At 55.1% G+C, this 15,429-nt stretch overlaps 1 protein-coding gene across 10 annotated transcripts in view; it reads right to left on the bottom strand.

The window, feature by feature from the left end:
- The window catches only part of LINGO1 (leucine rich repeat and Ig domain containing 1), a 216,317-nt gene that overhangs the window by 64,287 nt on the left and 136,601 nt on the right, over window positions 1-15,429 (bottom strand). For all 10 annotated transcript variants that reach the window (XM_039469393.2, XM_039469395.2, XM_039469394.2 and 7 more), the window contains one exon: window positions 2,443-2,528. The gene's annotated coding sequence lies outside the window, so the exon portion shown is untranslated. The remainder of the gene's footprint in view (window positions 1-2,442; window positions 2,529-15,429) is intronic.

Here is a 15,429-nt window from a genome sequence, read left to right as displayed (position 1 = left end):
AGACCTGCTGTTCCCGCTGTCTGGAACGCGCTTTCTGCCAAACATCCACCGGACGGTCTCTCACTTCCTGCAGGTCTTTACCTAAATGCCACCTCCCAGGTAGACCTTCCCTGACGACCGTGTCCATGTTACCCAGCACTTCCCATCCCCCTCCTCTGCTTGATTGTTTTCACCCTGGCACCTAACACTCCCACACACGCGCTGTATTTTTCCTCGTCCGTGTCTCCTCCGTCACAGCGTACGTTCCTTGGAGCAGGTATATTTTGTCAGTTTTGCTCACTGTGTGGTCCCTAACCAAAACAGTGTCTGACACGTAGTAGGTGATTAGTCAATACTTCTTGAATGAATGGATACAGGAGCAGAGGACTTGACACGAACAAGCAATTTACAAGTGAAGAAACAGAAATGGCCAGCGAGCGTATACAAATATGCTCAACCTCATTAGCAGTTTAAGAAACACAAAGTAAAATCATTTTTATCTGTCAAATTGGCAGGGATTAAGTGATTAAATAATTCCTGTGATTGGCAAGGGTGAGGGAATGGGGCATTTTGCACACAGTGTGTAGGAGCATAAATCGGCTCAACCTTCCGCAGGGTGATGCGGCTGTCCAGGACAAATCAAATGTGGAAATATGGGCACCTGTGACTCAGGAAGTCCACTTCCAGAAACACTCCCGGAAGAACTAAGCACGAGCACACACAGATGTGCAAACCCAGAGGTTCCCCGAGTGAGGTTTATAAATAGCCAAATGCCAGAAACTACCTAAATGGCTGCCAACGGGATTAATAATTGATGAGTAATTTGCAGACCATCATACAATGGATATAAAAGGGTCAGGAAGAGCTCTATGGAAGGAGCTGGGATGATCCACATGACACACTGTTGGGTAAAAATCAAGTGCTGGAGCAGTATTACTACTATGAGCCCATGTTTTTCCTTTTAAAATATGTTGATAAGTACATCCAAAAAAGCCTGGAAGGGGATATATCAAACTAGTTATCAGTGTTAGCTCTTGGGAGGAGAAGACTACAGAAGGGGCTTGAAATGCTTTAAATACCTAGAGACAGACGGATAGCTAGACGGATGGATAGATAGGTAGATGATAGATGCGTAGAAAACAGATAACAGAGAGAGAACAGATTACCTTAATCAGAAAAATGATTCTGCTTAAGGAGAAAATACCTTCTGTGGCTCCCCAGTATCAAAGGGTATAGAAGTAAGCCAATCCAAGCCCTCCGTAACCCGTCACTGCCTCAGCCCTGTTACCCCTATCCCCACTCTGGCTCCCCAAAGTGCTCTGGGTTCCAAGCTCACGAAGCAATTTTCTATTCCGGGTTCCTTTCACAGCTCCATGCCTGTCTCACAGCTCTGTTCGCACGCACAAAGGCCCGCTCTGCCCCACCCCATGACTTCCTCAGCCTGGACTCTGCTGTCCCAGAGTCAGAGAGGGGAAGATGAGGGACTATACAGCACTCCCAAAGACCAGGACTGCTGCCCTGGCCCCCAGTCAGAACTGCCAGGTCTCTGCTCTAGCGATGGCCTGCAGCAGTGGGGGAATCAGGAAATGCCCCTTGACTGTGGCCTGGGCAGGCTGGCTACAAAAGGCACTGGAGGCAGCTGATCTAGGGAGGCCAGGGTGAGCCCAGCAGGGAGGTCTGGCCAGAGAAAGAGGGAGACTGGGGGTTCAGCCCCCACAACTTGGGTTGCCAGAATTGGCAAATAAAATTGTATGTGCCATGTAGTAGTTGAGATATATTTACACTGAAAAATTATTTGTCGTGTGTCTGAAGTTCCAGTTTAACTGGACATCAGTGTTTTTTTCTGGCAACCCTAGCTGCTCCCCCACTCCATTCCTTGGGTGACCTGGCACCAGGCAGAACGCCCTTCACCTGGGATGTCCGGAGTGTCGGAGAAATACCCTCTGTCAGGCTCACCACTCTGAAAGTTGAGACAGGCTCGTTCTGGGCGCTGGCGGACGTCCCACAGAGAGCTGGGAACTTCCAGGGGAAGCGCCGTCAGGCAGTGCACTGGGCAGTGGGGTGAAAAGCCAGGTGAAGGCAAAGGGAGCTGAACGTGGGACAACCTGCCGCACTGGTGTGCGGCACAAACAGCCTGAGCAAACGCAGAGGACGAACGCGGGGCAGCGACGGGGTGGCAGGGCCGGCGTGGCCCGGTGCCTCTCAGCATCCCGGGACGGGACGCAGCCTGGGGAGGAAGAATGGTCGCGGGGTGGCCTTCCTTCACAGAGGTCAGGAACTCCTCCACAGGAGGCCCCCTGCCGCCGGGGCCTTCAAACGCCACGCTGTGTCCCCCACCACGGCCCCTGGCAGGGCCTCATTCACTAAAGGCCGGCCGGAGTCGGGGGACCTGGTCCTCAGACCTAGAACCTCCCACCCCGCACAGAAGCAAGAGGCCGGTGAGCCCACCTTGCTGTCCCCTACCTGGGTCAGATGGCGTCGGGAGGCAAACAGACTGGCCTCTGGGGGCCTGGGGCGCGGCAGCCTGTCCGTCGCGGTCCCAGCATACACTGTGGAGGAAGAGCGGGAAGGTCAGTGGGGCAAGGACGGGGCTTCCTGCTACCCCGGGTGGGACCCACTCAGCAGAGCTCCCCAAGGGGGATCCCACGGCCCAGCCCTGCAGGGCTCAGTGCTGCCTCTCAGCACGGCACGGGCTCCTCAGTACCACCCCACCCACTCCCCAGCACCCTGGAGTGTGGCCAGTCCTTGAATCACATCCCCACGAGCATCAACACCCCGGCCTGGCATTCAAGGCCCTGCTAAGCCCCTAACCTTCTCACTGCCTCTCCACGTCCTCCAAAGGTCAGCCCCACCTCTGCAAGTTTTGTTCACGTGCACAGATACACAGATGGACAAGCCCACCCCATTCTCTCTGGGACTCTCATTGTGACCAACGAATCTGTCCGCTGCCTCCTGAAAGCTTCGCTTACATGTCTTCAGCACCAATACCCCTCAATACCCTCAGCAAGGTCCCCAAGGATCCCATCTGTACCCCTAGCCCTCCCGCCTCAGCCTGGGATCTCCGGCAGCCGACCCCCTTTGGGAACACTCTCTTTCCGTGACCCCCCGATCCACCCTTCCTCTCCTCACTGCACCCCATCACTCATCCTAGACGTGGCCACAGCTGGTTTTCCTCCCTTCCTCCTCCCTTCTCCCAGACCATCCTGCCCACACCTGGGCTTCAGTCACCCTCTGTCTACACCCCCAGTGGCACCCACTAGGCCTAGAGAGGGGCGAAGCCCCTTAACCTGGCCCACAGGGCACTGTCCAACCCAGCCCTGACCTATGGGCCCCCCTCTCCTCCCCTCCTGGCCACACAGCCACCTGCCACCTCCTCGGAAATCCCTCCGTGACCGCCTCCTTCTCACACAGGTCAGCCTGGAGGAAGCTGTCCTCACCGTCTCACTGCCCTGACTCACTGACTTGCCATTTGGTTCTCCTAGTTTCAACAGTCCTCCCGCAAACTTTCTCCACCCGGGTTATTGAGGTATGATCACCCTACGGTAAAACGGACCCTCTCTAGTGCACAGTCGGAGTTTTGACAACTGCGTGTGGCTGAGGAACCACTATGGCCACCAAAGTAAGAACAGTCCTGTCACCTCCAAATCCTTGCCTGCTGTCTCTCTGCAGTCAACTCCCTCCAGCCCCCACTCCGGGCAACCACCAGTCAGTTTTCTGTCCCCGTCATTTTGCGTTTTCCCTAGTGTCATTCAAATGGTGTCATCTCAGTGAAGCCCTCTGAGTCTGGTTTTGTTCACCTAGCGTAATGCAGTTCTGATTTATTAACATCTGCGTTGCCTCTTGAATCAGAATATCTTTTTTGTTGCTGTGTAGTACTCCACTGCTTATCCATTCGGCAGCTGAAGGACATTTGTGTTATTTCCAGTTTTTGGAGATCATGAAAAAAGCCACTATAAATACTCACATATAGGTTTTTGTATGAATGTAAGTTTTTCTTTCTCTTGGGTAAGCACCTCACAGAAGAATTGCTGAGTTGTGTGGTAAGCATATTTTTAACTTTCTAAGAAACTGCCAAACTGTTTTCCAAGTTGGCCATACCGTTTTGCATTCCCACTAGGAGAGTTCCAGTGGCTCTGTACCCTTGCCAACACTTGGTATTATCTATTTTCAAAGTCAGTGTAATGATATGTAGCGGTATTGCATTGTGGGGTGTGTGTGTGTGTGTGTGTGTGTGTGTGTTTGTCTGTCTGTTTTGTTGGTGGTGGTGTTGTTTTTGAGACAGAGGAATCTCACTCTGTCGCCCAGGCTGGAGGACAATGGCATGATCTTGACTCATTGCAACTTCCACCTCCTGGGTTTAAGTGATTCTCCCACCTCGGCTTCCGGAGCAACTGGAATTCCAGGCACCCGCCACCACACCCGGCTAATTTTTGTATTTTTAGTAGAGACGGGGTTTCACCATGTTGGCCAGGCTGGTCTTGAACTCCTGACTCAGGCGATCCACCGCCTCGGCCTCCCAAAGTGCTAGGATTACAGGCGTGAGCCACCACGCCCGGCCGGCATTGTGGTTTTAATTTGCATTTCCTTAATGACTAATAATGATGAGCATCTATCTTCCCATGCGCCTGATTTATTTTTTAGTGCCGTTGCTACTGGAGATGATCATCTTCCTTGAATTATTCACCTATGTATTTTCCATCTCTCCCATCACGTGTGGAAGCAGAGACCTTGGTGTTCATCCGCCCAGTACCTAGAATAGCACCTGGTAGTGGATAACGACGATGACCATGATGGTGGTGACGATGGCTGTGGAGGTGGTGACAGCTAACATTTGCAGAGCCCTGAGCGTTTGCCTAGCACCATTCTGAGCACTTTACTCATAACTCACTTAGTCCTCACAACCGCTCCAGGAGACAGAGATGCTACCAACACCCCCATTTTACAGATGGGAACACCAAGGCAGAGAGAGGCAACTAGCCCAAGGTCACAAAGTTAATAAGCGGCTGAGCCAATCCTTGCTCCCAGGTGTTTTGGAGTCAGAACTCCCGACTAGGTCCTTGGCCGAGCCATAAATGCAGCACCCATGGAGGGATCCATTGTCCTGTAAACTCTGGATCTGGAAGCTCCCTGCTTAGCTCGCCTCTAGAATCCACCCTCTTCCTCACTTTCCAGACAGCATAGATGTGATCAGGACATTACACAGCCATAACAAGCACTCGATATGCCCCAGGTGGAGAGAATAAACAGGAGTCACGGCCTTGGCTCTTCTGAAACCTGGCTCTGAAAACGGTCCCAGAACAGCCTTTGTACCAGAGAATTTTATTGCTCACTGAATGTCAGCACATTTCCTTGGCATTTCCTCAGCCCCCTTAGAGTCAGTTGGGCCATAGGAGAAGTTCTGCCCGACGGGCTGTGAACCAAAGTGATGCCTGTCATTGCTGAGCCAAAGCATGTCAGAGCCCGTGTGTGACCTCATCAGCGTCTCTTCTCTGCCACGGGGACCGGAGGCCACATGTTCTGGAAGGGGCTACAAGAGGATGGAGCTCCTGGTGGCTTAGGTCCCTGAGCAGCTGTGTGGGCCAGAGCTCCACCTCCCTGCCTACTTCCCACACCGGCATGGAACGTGAGTTCATGTGGTGAACGGAGGAAGGAAGGGAGCCTTTGACGCATTACTTCCCTGAGAGTTCAGAGGGTGCGGGTTACTGCAGCACAAACCCGCCTATCCTACAACACCCCCACCCTGGGGACAGGTCACCTTGCTGCATTTGTTGTTAGAACGTTTGGATGACTTTCCGGGTGAGAGAACTAAGCCCCATTCGGGAGCCTCTAAGTAACTAAAATTTCAGTTTGGGTAGAATAATCTCAACTCCCAAGTTCAAGAGTTCCCTACCCACAAGGAAGGCGGCGGGGGGCTTCCAGGTTCTGCTAGGGGCTCTATGAGCAGGACCTTCCCCACTTGGAGAAGGGAGGCGTGAGCTGAGGCGGGTGGTGGCGTCTCCATGAGAGCTGGGGCCTATGCTTACATTCGAGGGCCTGAACTTGACTTTCAGACAAAGGCTGGAGCATCTTCAGCGCTTTATCCTCAACTCCGGTCCAGGACCAGCTCCCAGAAAGGCGCTGGAGCCCCCAACTCATCCGTCCACAACTCAGGGGTGTAAAGAAAACTCCCACGGGGCCTTGGAGCTGCAAGCTAAATTGCAGGGTTGTGTTTTGAACTCACTGGTGTTTTACTTTGGCAATTATCACCTTAAACGTTGTGTGATCCTGTGGGACAGCATGGGGAACAGGAGAAGAGGCTGCCCCCTAAGATAACAGGGGCACCAGCAGGCAACCCAGGGGAAAGCCCTTCCTGCTGATAAACGCCCCTGTGACTTCTCACTTTCCCCAATAAGCAAGACTTGGCCGCAGTGGAATCCACCCCGCAAGAATCAACGGGTGTGACTGATCCAGGGCATCCGAATACGAAGTCATTCCAGGAAACCAGCAGCCTCTGCTCCATGCTCCACCTCGAGCATCTATCTACTTGGGAGTTTGTTTTGATGATGAGAAATTCATTTCTGTGGGTGTGTTGGGGGAGGGGATAAAGGAGACGTGTTTAATTGGGTGCAGGCCTGAGGTTTTCACCCTGCTTGGACACCCTGCATCCACCATCATGGCCATAGCACTGGCTCAGGTACGCTTGAGCTAAGGAACTGTCAGGGATCCAGGGATGGCTCATGGCTAGAGTGGAGTTAGCAGGGCTGGGGTCAGCTCAGACCCTCAGCTCCGAAGTCCACCTGAGCATCTCACTCAGGGAGGAAGGGGTTGCAGGTTTCGACTCCCGGTGTGGTTCAGAGCCCAGGCAATGCTGGGATGAAGGCACAGGCACTCGAAAACTGCCTGACTAGGATCACTTTGAGGGAGAAGTCCCTGAACGCAACATGAATCTTTTTCCCCTGAATGATTTCCGCTGATTGATCGGGCGTTAGTTCACGGTCTGCCAACGGTCTGGGGGCTGAAAACAGAGGACAAAGGTTCAGAGGCAAATGGTGAAGGCAGCGCCTGCGGGAATGCAGGAAGCGCTGGCACAGGAATGAGGGGACAGGTGGAGGGCAGGAGGGGGGAGGGGAGGGGGGAGGGGAGGGCAGGTGGCCTGGAGGGGGGAGGGGAGAGGGAGGGGAGGGGAGGGAGGAGGGGAAGCTGCCGACACCCAGGTGAGGGGTGAGCACCATTGCCACTGTGGTTGTCATGATCATCATGGGCCCCGTAAATCGCACCCAATGAGCACCCCCCGGCTAGGCGCTTTCCTTCTGCTAACTTATCTGCTTCCCACACGTGCCGTTGAGGCAGGTGCCGTGACTGTCCTGCTTTCCAGGATGGGGAAGCTGGAGCATGGAAAGGTGGAACGGCTTGAGAGGAATGGGGTCATTTCAAACGGCAGTCCGGCTCCAGCGCTCGTCCCTACGAGTTCTTGATAACGCCGTGGTGGTCGGCGGGAGTTGGATGGCAGCTCCTCCTGGATGGCACTGGCAGAAATTCTGTCTGTGGGTGGTCAGACCTAAGATGGAGAAACCCTCTTCTTTCTGCCACTTAGCAACTCTGTGACCTTCAGCAAGTTACTTACCCTTTCTGGGACTGGTTCCTTATCTCTAATGCCATACTCATATGGCAGTAGAGATTATAGTGTGTGTCTGCGTGTGTGCAGTGTCTCGTACAGGATTTCGCAGAGAATAGGTACTCCACAAAAAGCAGACACCCTGCCACGGGGCCATGGTATGGGGGCACCAATCTCCAGAATTTCCAAGCATGTACAAATGTGTGCACGTATGTGTTCCTATGTACGTGTGTCCCTGACAAGGTGACCGCTCATGCACCGGCATGCAAGTCCCTCCCTAGTCCTGCCCCCAACTCAGGGTGGTGGTGGCGTCAGCTACGGAGCCCCCCGAGACAAACACCCAGGCATCACTCCAGAGTCCTCTCTTTCCCTCTCTCACCTCGCGCCCTATCACTACAGCCAGCCAGTTCCTGAATGTTTCTCAAACTCATCTTCTCCCCAGTCCCCCCACCCCCTTTGGGCACAAAGGTCTCAGCTGCTTCCTATCCTCCTGCCTGCAGCCCCCCAGCCCCCCCCCCCAGCCACACGGTGGCAATCGGAATGGCCTTTCCCAGTCACAAGTATGACCTCATCCCTGCTCCACTTACAACCCACCCAGGAAGCCTTGCTAGGCCAGACACGAAACTCCGAAGCCCTGAGGAGCCCTGACAGATTTGACTAAATAAAGATCTAAAGGCTCTCTATGGCCAAAGATACCACAGGCAAAGTTAAAAAAGACAAAGAGAAGACCAGGGAAAATATTTCCAACACACAAAACAGACAAAAGTTTCTAAATTCCTAATGCACTAAAAGCTCTTTTATATCCATCAGAAAAAGGCCAAAAGAAAAGAAAAACGGGCAAAGGATGTGAACAGTCCGTTCACAGAGGAAGGAATACCCGCGCGGCTCACGCCACAAAAAGACGGTCAGCGTCACTGGGGAGGAGAGAAGCCAGGGCTGAGACCACAGGGAGATGTTTTTCTAGACTGGCAAATAACTGAAAGATTGAGAATGTTCGGTGTGGGGAAGTGGCCACTCTCAGACACCAAGGGGGCAGCGTCAGCCGGCCCAACCCTGGGAGGAGTACGGTCGCTCTAAAAACGGAGCCAGCAGACCCTTCGCCCCCCGGCCGCTCCACATCTAGAAATCTATCCTGCGGAAAGGCTTGCGGGTGTCAGCAAGATACATACGAGATGTTCCCCGAAGCGTTATTTGCAAGAGTGAAAAATGGAAGACAGCCTAAATATCCATCAACCTGGGACTAGTTACATAAATTATGCTTTGTACAAACAATGGAATATTAGGCAGCGATTAAAAAGAACACGGCCGATCTGGGTGCCGTGACGTTGACTGATGCCCACAGTATCCTGGGAAGTGAAGAATGGAACGGGTGGGGTCATGTGCATGATGTCATTGCATTCCCTTTTTAAATAATAGACAATAAATGTGTTTGTGACAGCCTAGAAAATGTTCTGACGGGAGACGCACCAGGCCAAAGGGGGTTTTTCTTGAAGGGCGAATGGGATTTTTCTGCTTTACAGACACACTTTTATATTGTTATTGTTTTTGAATTTTGCTTGAGCAAATGTTGCTTTTATGGTAAAAAAGAAAAAATGCCTCATCCCATAACCCCTCAGAGGCTACAGGACAAAGTTCAAACTCCCTGGTGTGGCACCCTCGGACCCGGGGACGCAGCCTCTGGGCACCCTCAGCTCTGGTCTCCCCCTGTCCCAGTCTTATTTTAAATCCAGATGATCCCAACTCCCTTACATGTCCCCAGACTGCCTCCGGGCCTCTGTCCTGTATGGTCCCTCTTCCTGAAAGGCCCTCTCCTGCTTCTGTGCCTGACCTTTTCAGTCACGGCTCCGTTGTCACCACCTTCTGGAAACTTCCTGAGCACTCCCCACACTGCCTTCGTGGGGCCCCTGCTCCCGTGACATGTGACGGTGGTGATGGTGGAGACTTCGGACCGGCGCAGCATTCACTGGGGGCTGCGCAATGCGCCTTGCGTTGTATTGACTCACTGAAGCTGCCTAGCAACCCTCTGAGATAGGTTTACCATCACCTCGTTTAACAGATGGGGAAACTGAGGTACACAGCAGTTACATGACTTGCTCAAGTCCACACAGGCAGCCATTAGAGGTGGTCCCATGCAGCCTTCTACTAGGGCTGAGCGCACAGGACCCTGTACCTGCCCGGCGCCAGGACTGGCCTATGAGCCCAAGGCTGGGATCTGCCTTGCCTCCCGCCCCCGTGCCCCCACCGATGCAGAACCTGGGCACGGTGGAGAATGCACCAAGGTCTGCTGGGGGCAAAAGCCAGCCCCCATCTCCCCCAGGCCAGGGCTAAATTAGGCCCCTTGGGGGCCGGCCTCCTGGGTGTGGGGCTGGGTTGGGGGTGGGGACCAGCCCCACAACAGCCAGCTGACCTAGGACTGCCAAGGAGAGGGATGGGTTTGTAAAGGTGCAGTCACTCCCCGGGCAAGGACCCCAGCGACCTCACGTACCTACTGTGTGCCAGGCCCAGGGGGCAACTGGCCCGGGAAGCCAGGGCAAAGAGACTCCCCTGCCCGCCCTGTAGCTGCCAAGTCAGATGCAGGGAGGCCAGGAGCCTAAGAGGGGTGAACGAGAAGCCCAGGGCGGTGCCCAGGGAGGGCTCTGGGTTCTGACTGGGTGAGGGCACACAGGGGTCTCCATGAAGGCAGTGGCACCTGGGCCCAGCCTAGAAGGAAGGCGGGGTGTGGGCAGATGGAGTGGGGGGAGCGGAGCTCCAGGGGCCAAGGGCAGCTTGAGCAAGGTCCTGAAGGCGGTGGTATGGGGAGCGGGGGTAAGAGTCGTTGGCTACGGCTGAAGCACGGTGGGAAGCCACAGGGGATGGGGTGGGTGGGTATGCCAGAGGCCTCTGGGGAAAGACGGAGGAGAAGTTGTGCCTCCAGCCCAGCGAGGAAGGAGTGATCTGTGGAGGAGGCAGCTGGACTGAGGATCTGAGGATCTGAGCTTGTCAGGCCAGCTCTCTCTGCAGTTAGCAGTGTGGCTGTGACCTGGTTCCAGAACCCTGGCTCCCTCACCTGTGGCCGAGCAACCCAACCTCCCAGGCTGCTGGGGGACTAACTGAGGAACCCAGGGAAGCAGTGGATATGTCTAGGGCAGGCGTCCCCAAACTTTTTACACAGGGGGCCAGTTCACTGTCCCTCAGACCGTTGGAGGGCCGCCACATACTGTGCTCCTCCCACTGACCACCAATGAAAGAGGTGCCCTTTCCTGAAGTGCGGCGGGGGGCCGGATAAATGGCCTCAGGGGGCCGCATGCGGCCCGCGGGCCGTAGTTTGGGGATGCCTGGTCTAGGGCGTGGTGCTCCCATCCCGCTGGCGGTGTCTGCCTGTGGACCAGTGAACCTGTATGCAAGCACGCCCCTGAAGGCCTCCCATCCCGGGGTAAGTATTCAAACACATACAACCCATGTTTAAAGTGTAACTTCTTTAAGCGGGACGCAGTGGCCAACACCTGTAATCCTAACAGTTTGGGAGGCTGAGACGGGAGAATCATTTGAGGTCAGGAGTTCGAGACCAGCCTGGGCAACATAATGACACCCCAACTTAAGAAAAAAGCCAGGTACGGTGATGCAGCTGGCGTGCCGGCTACTCAGTAGGCTGAAGTGGGAGAGTAACTGGAGCCCAGGAGACGGAGGCTTCCGTGAGCCGTGATCACGGCACTGCACTCCAACCTGGGCCACACAGTGAGACCCCGTATCTAAAAAATAAATAAGCAAAAGTGTAAATTCAAGAGAATGGGATTTCAGACTCTTTCCCTTGAAGCAATGCACGGCAGGAGGCGGAGCCCCATGACCCTGAGCAGGCCCCTGCCCGCCTGGGGCCTGGGTGACTTCTCCAGCCCGGCTATTGGGAAGCAGCTGGAACATGGCGAGAGAGAAAAGAGTGTGAGTGCCTGGAAATCCAGAGGGCTGGGACCCAGGGTGGGGAGCGGGAGGTGAAGGAGGCAGAAGACCCTCCTTCCTGGCTAGTCCTCAGCCCTGAGCCTGTGGTTGGAGGCCTCCGTCTGCTGTCTGTCCTCTGCCCAACCGAGGCCCTCCCCATTCCCCCTGCTCTGAGAACCCCGACTGTGCTGGAAGCCTCGCCCCAGCCCTGGATGCCAGGCTGACGGGCCCAGGCTCCCCTGACTGGCCCCCCGCTCCCGCCAATGCTCAGGCTCTGTTCACCCAGGCGGGAGTGGGGGAGTCATGAAGAAGCCCCCAGCTCCTACAGCAAGTTCGCTCCCAGCAATACCAGGGTGCAGGTCTGGGGGCAGGCAAGACCCAGGCACATGCCCAGCCTGGCTACTTCAAGCTGAGGGGCATCGGGCAAGGCCTGTGCTTCTGCTTCCTCCTCCACAAAACAGACACACCTGCCTCCCCTGAGAGGCGTCATCATCAGCCGGACGCCCCCACACCATCGACCCTCTCACAGGTAAGTCCCTTGGTTCACCATGAGCTGAGGTGATCTAGGGGGTCACAGCCAATTATGTTGGGAGAACCACTTACCCTAGACTCCCTCAACTCCCCATGGGCACCATTCTCACCTCCTCAGGGACCCCACTGCAGCCTCCTCACTGACGCCTGCCTCCAGCACCTCCATCTCCTGCCTGCTGTCAGAGGAACACTCCGAATGCAGAGCCATGTCCCTGCCAGCCCCTGGGCCTCCCCTACCTCAGCTCTGATTCCTTGGTGCTCTCTTCGCCTGCTTGCTTATCGCCTCTCCACCAGCCCTGTGGGTGGGGATCCTGTCTTATTCACCTAGGCAATTCCAGAGCCCAGTGCAGGGCCTGGCATGGGAGTCCTGCCCAGAGACAGCAGCCTTGGTAGTGGGATGGACAAACAGGGCCATTTACCCCTTCTACCCTGGCAGGCATCTGCTTCTCAACTGGCATATCCATAACAAAGCTGAGCTCCGTGTGGGGCCAGGGTTGGGGTCTGTGTAGGACCAGGATCAAGGTTCAGTCTGTTCAAGATCAGGGCTCAGTATGAGGCTGGGCATATGGCTGGGGTCAGAGCTTAATGCAGGACCAGGATCAAGGTTCAGTTGATTCAGGATCAGTGCTCAGTGTGAGGCTGGGATCAAGACTCAGTGTGCAGCTGAGGTCAGGGCTCATTGTAGAATCAGAATCAAGGTTCCATCTGTCCAGGACCAGGGCTTAGTGTGGGTCTGGGGTCAGGTCTTAATGAGGAACATTTTCCTTCCCCCACTGCGAAAAGCCCAGGACTCTCTACCACCTTACCCATGGCTTTGAAAATAACACAGCCTGCCCCCCGGGTATCAGGGCCTGTCTCCTGAGTCCCTGCTGTGCCTGCCTTCTACCCTGGCGAGGCTGGTCCTGTAGTCCATTCCTGGCAGCTGTGCTGGGATGCCCAGATTCCCTCTGCCCTAACAGAAGTGGCTCAGGCAGGGAAGCCCCTCCTTGCCTCCCCACCTGGCCTTCAAAAGCACAGCGAGGACAGTCAGCCTTTTAGCGTGAATGCCAGAGTGAAAAAGTGCTTTGTGGTTTATGTCAGATTTTCCAGTTACCCACCCACTGCCCCATCCTGTTTGCCCAGGTGATCCAGTGCCGATGGAGGTAGACCCGGGTCCCGCTGAATATGAAGGGGAAGGTGTCGGCTGGCACGTGGTATTGAGGTGCACAACCCCAAATACCTCCTCCCATCACGGGGCCTGAAGTCCCTTTTTCTCAAAAGAAGGAAGCAGCACAATGCCAGTCCTGACCCTTGGAGGGCAGAGTGGGCACTATGCTGGGGCCACCTCCATCCATCAGGCTTCTGTTTATCCCCGTGGACAGGCTCGACCCCGCAGCTCCTTGCTTTTAAGCCACGCTTGTAGATGTTCCTGTCTGAACCCTGAACCCCGGTTCCTTTTTCAGCTCTCTGAGGGCACGGGCTGCTGGATCGCTGGCCTTCAGTCACCTACTCACTTACAAACCTCAGAAACAGGGGCCAATTCAGAGACTGGCCCGGATGGGCATCCGAGCTGGGCTTGCCTCTGAGGATAGCAGGGTCAGGGCAGGAGGTGGCACCTGTCCCCGAGCCCCCTGCTCCCCCAGCCAAGCCCCCCTGCTGTCTCTGTTACTCTCAAGCAGAGGGTCAAGTTGGTCTGCTGGCAAGACACATGGCTCTCATTTTAATTAATTAAAGAAAAATCTAATCACTGCATTAAACTTCTCATTACTCCACTTGAATACCCGTTAAGTAAATTTAATTACCAGAGGATTGGGTTTCCCAGCCTCTTTCATTGGCTTCTGATAAGACAGGGAGGGGGAGGGGAGAGGGCAGCAGTGGCAGAACAATGCCAGTCCTGACCCTGGGAGGGCAGAGTGGGCACAGTACTGGGGCCACCGCCAGCGGGCTTCAGTGTTCCTTAGGGACAGGCTCAACCCTGGGCCTGGGGAGACCCCCTAGGGAAGCAAGGGCCTAGCATCAGGCTGCAGTCAGCACTGAACGCTTGCTTTCCCACCATGGCTGGTTATTTATACCCTACCTCCCTCCAAAAGAATTGGAGGCTGCTGAGAATGACAGAGGCTACAGCACATGCTGCAAAACAAAGGAAGACATCAGGACAAGGGAAAAATGAGAGAGAAGCGGCCAGAGACGACAAGGTAATTAAGCAACCGCATGCCACAGCATCCTGGGCACGTACCAGAAATGGGCCACGAACCGGCTGTGAGCTTCCTGGCGGTCAAGACAAAGAAAGCACTCCACTTTGGTGCTGATGCAGTGACCAGCAGGGTACTCATGAGGAAACACCCACTGGGCCTTGGTCTTTCACCCATGAAAAGGGTGGAGCTGGAAGATGGACTAATGCAGAAAACCACTGGTCAGAGCCATCAGCAGAGGCCTCCTGGAGAAGGGACCTGAACTGGACGTTGAAAAGCAGGAAAAGGCCGAGAGTGAGGAAGGGCAGGGGGAGCCGCAGGCTAAGGTCCAGAGGAAAGACCGGGAATTACCAGAGGAGGGGCGGAGGGCGGGCCGAGGGTCCATCCCATCCCCAGCCTGCGGGTTGGCAGCCAGCCCCCTACGGTAGAAGGCGCCAGCACTCTGGGGCAGGAGGAGCAAAATCCAGAGGAGACGACACACGTGGGAAGTCCAGATCCGGCCAGGCTGGGACACAGGCTCTGCCTCCCTGTGCTAAAGGCTGGCTGCCTAGACGCCCTCGATGGCCGGCGTGCCACCCCGTCCCCCAGATGCCCAGAGGGCTGCTGCAGCTCGTGGCTCCCCCTTTTCCAGAGAACTGCCCTTCACAAACGGGGGCCACCTCACCTGGACAATCCAGACCCTCCCACAGACGGCTCACAGACAATGACTGATCAACACAGGGGCCCTAAAGCCCAACCTCCTTGTAGGGGTGGGAAGGGTAATTCTGTGGCGTGAGTTATGCTCCAGGGGACAAAGCCCAGCTTTGCCAGGCTGTCATTCCTACCCCGGCCTCTTTCCTTTCTCCCTTCCCTGAGCTCCTGCTCGTCTCAGGCTCTGCCTCTAAGGGTCCTGACCAACAACACCCCCAGCAGCTCCTTCCGAGTTCATACAAACAAACGTTCCCAAATCTGCGACATCCCAAACTTCCTGGAGAGGGAAGCGGGAAGGCGAAGGGAACGAGGATGTGCTGAGAACCTGCCAGATGTCAGGGCTTTCTATGCATCATCTCGGGTAGTTCGCTCAGCATCCCTGCCAGGCGAAGTTCATTATCAGGTGAGGAAACTGAGGCATAGATTTTTGCAAGGGCACACAGCGCGTCCATATCCATCTAGGACACCATCTAGAATAATTACTTGTTATGTGGCTTCCCTAGTTGGGGAGGGGTCTCCCTTCTCCTGTCAGCCGGATCCCAAGATTCCTTT

The sequence above is a fragment of the Saimiri boliviensis genome, chromosome 2 (assembly GCF_048565385.1).
Source record: "Saimiri boliviensis isolate mSaiBol1 chromosome 2, mSaiBol1.pri, whole genome shotgun sequence".
NCBI classification, from domain to species: Eukaryota; Metazoa; Chordata; class Mammalia; order Primates; family Cebidae; genus Saimiri; species Saimiri boliviensis.
Note: the sequence above shows the minus strand (reverse complement) of the source record. Positions and strands in the feature narration are given on the sequence as shown.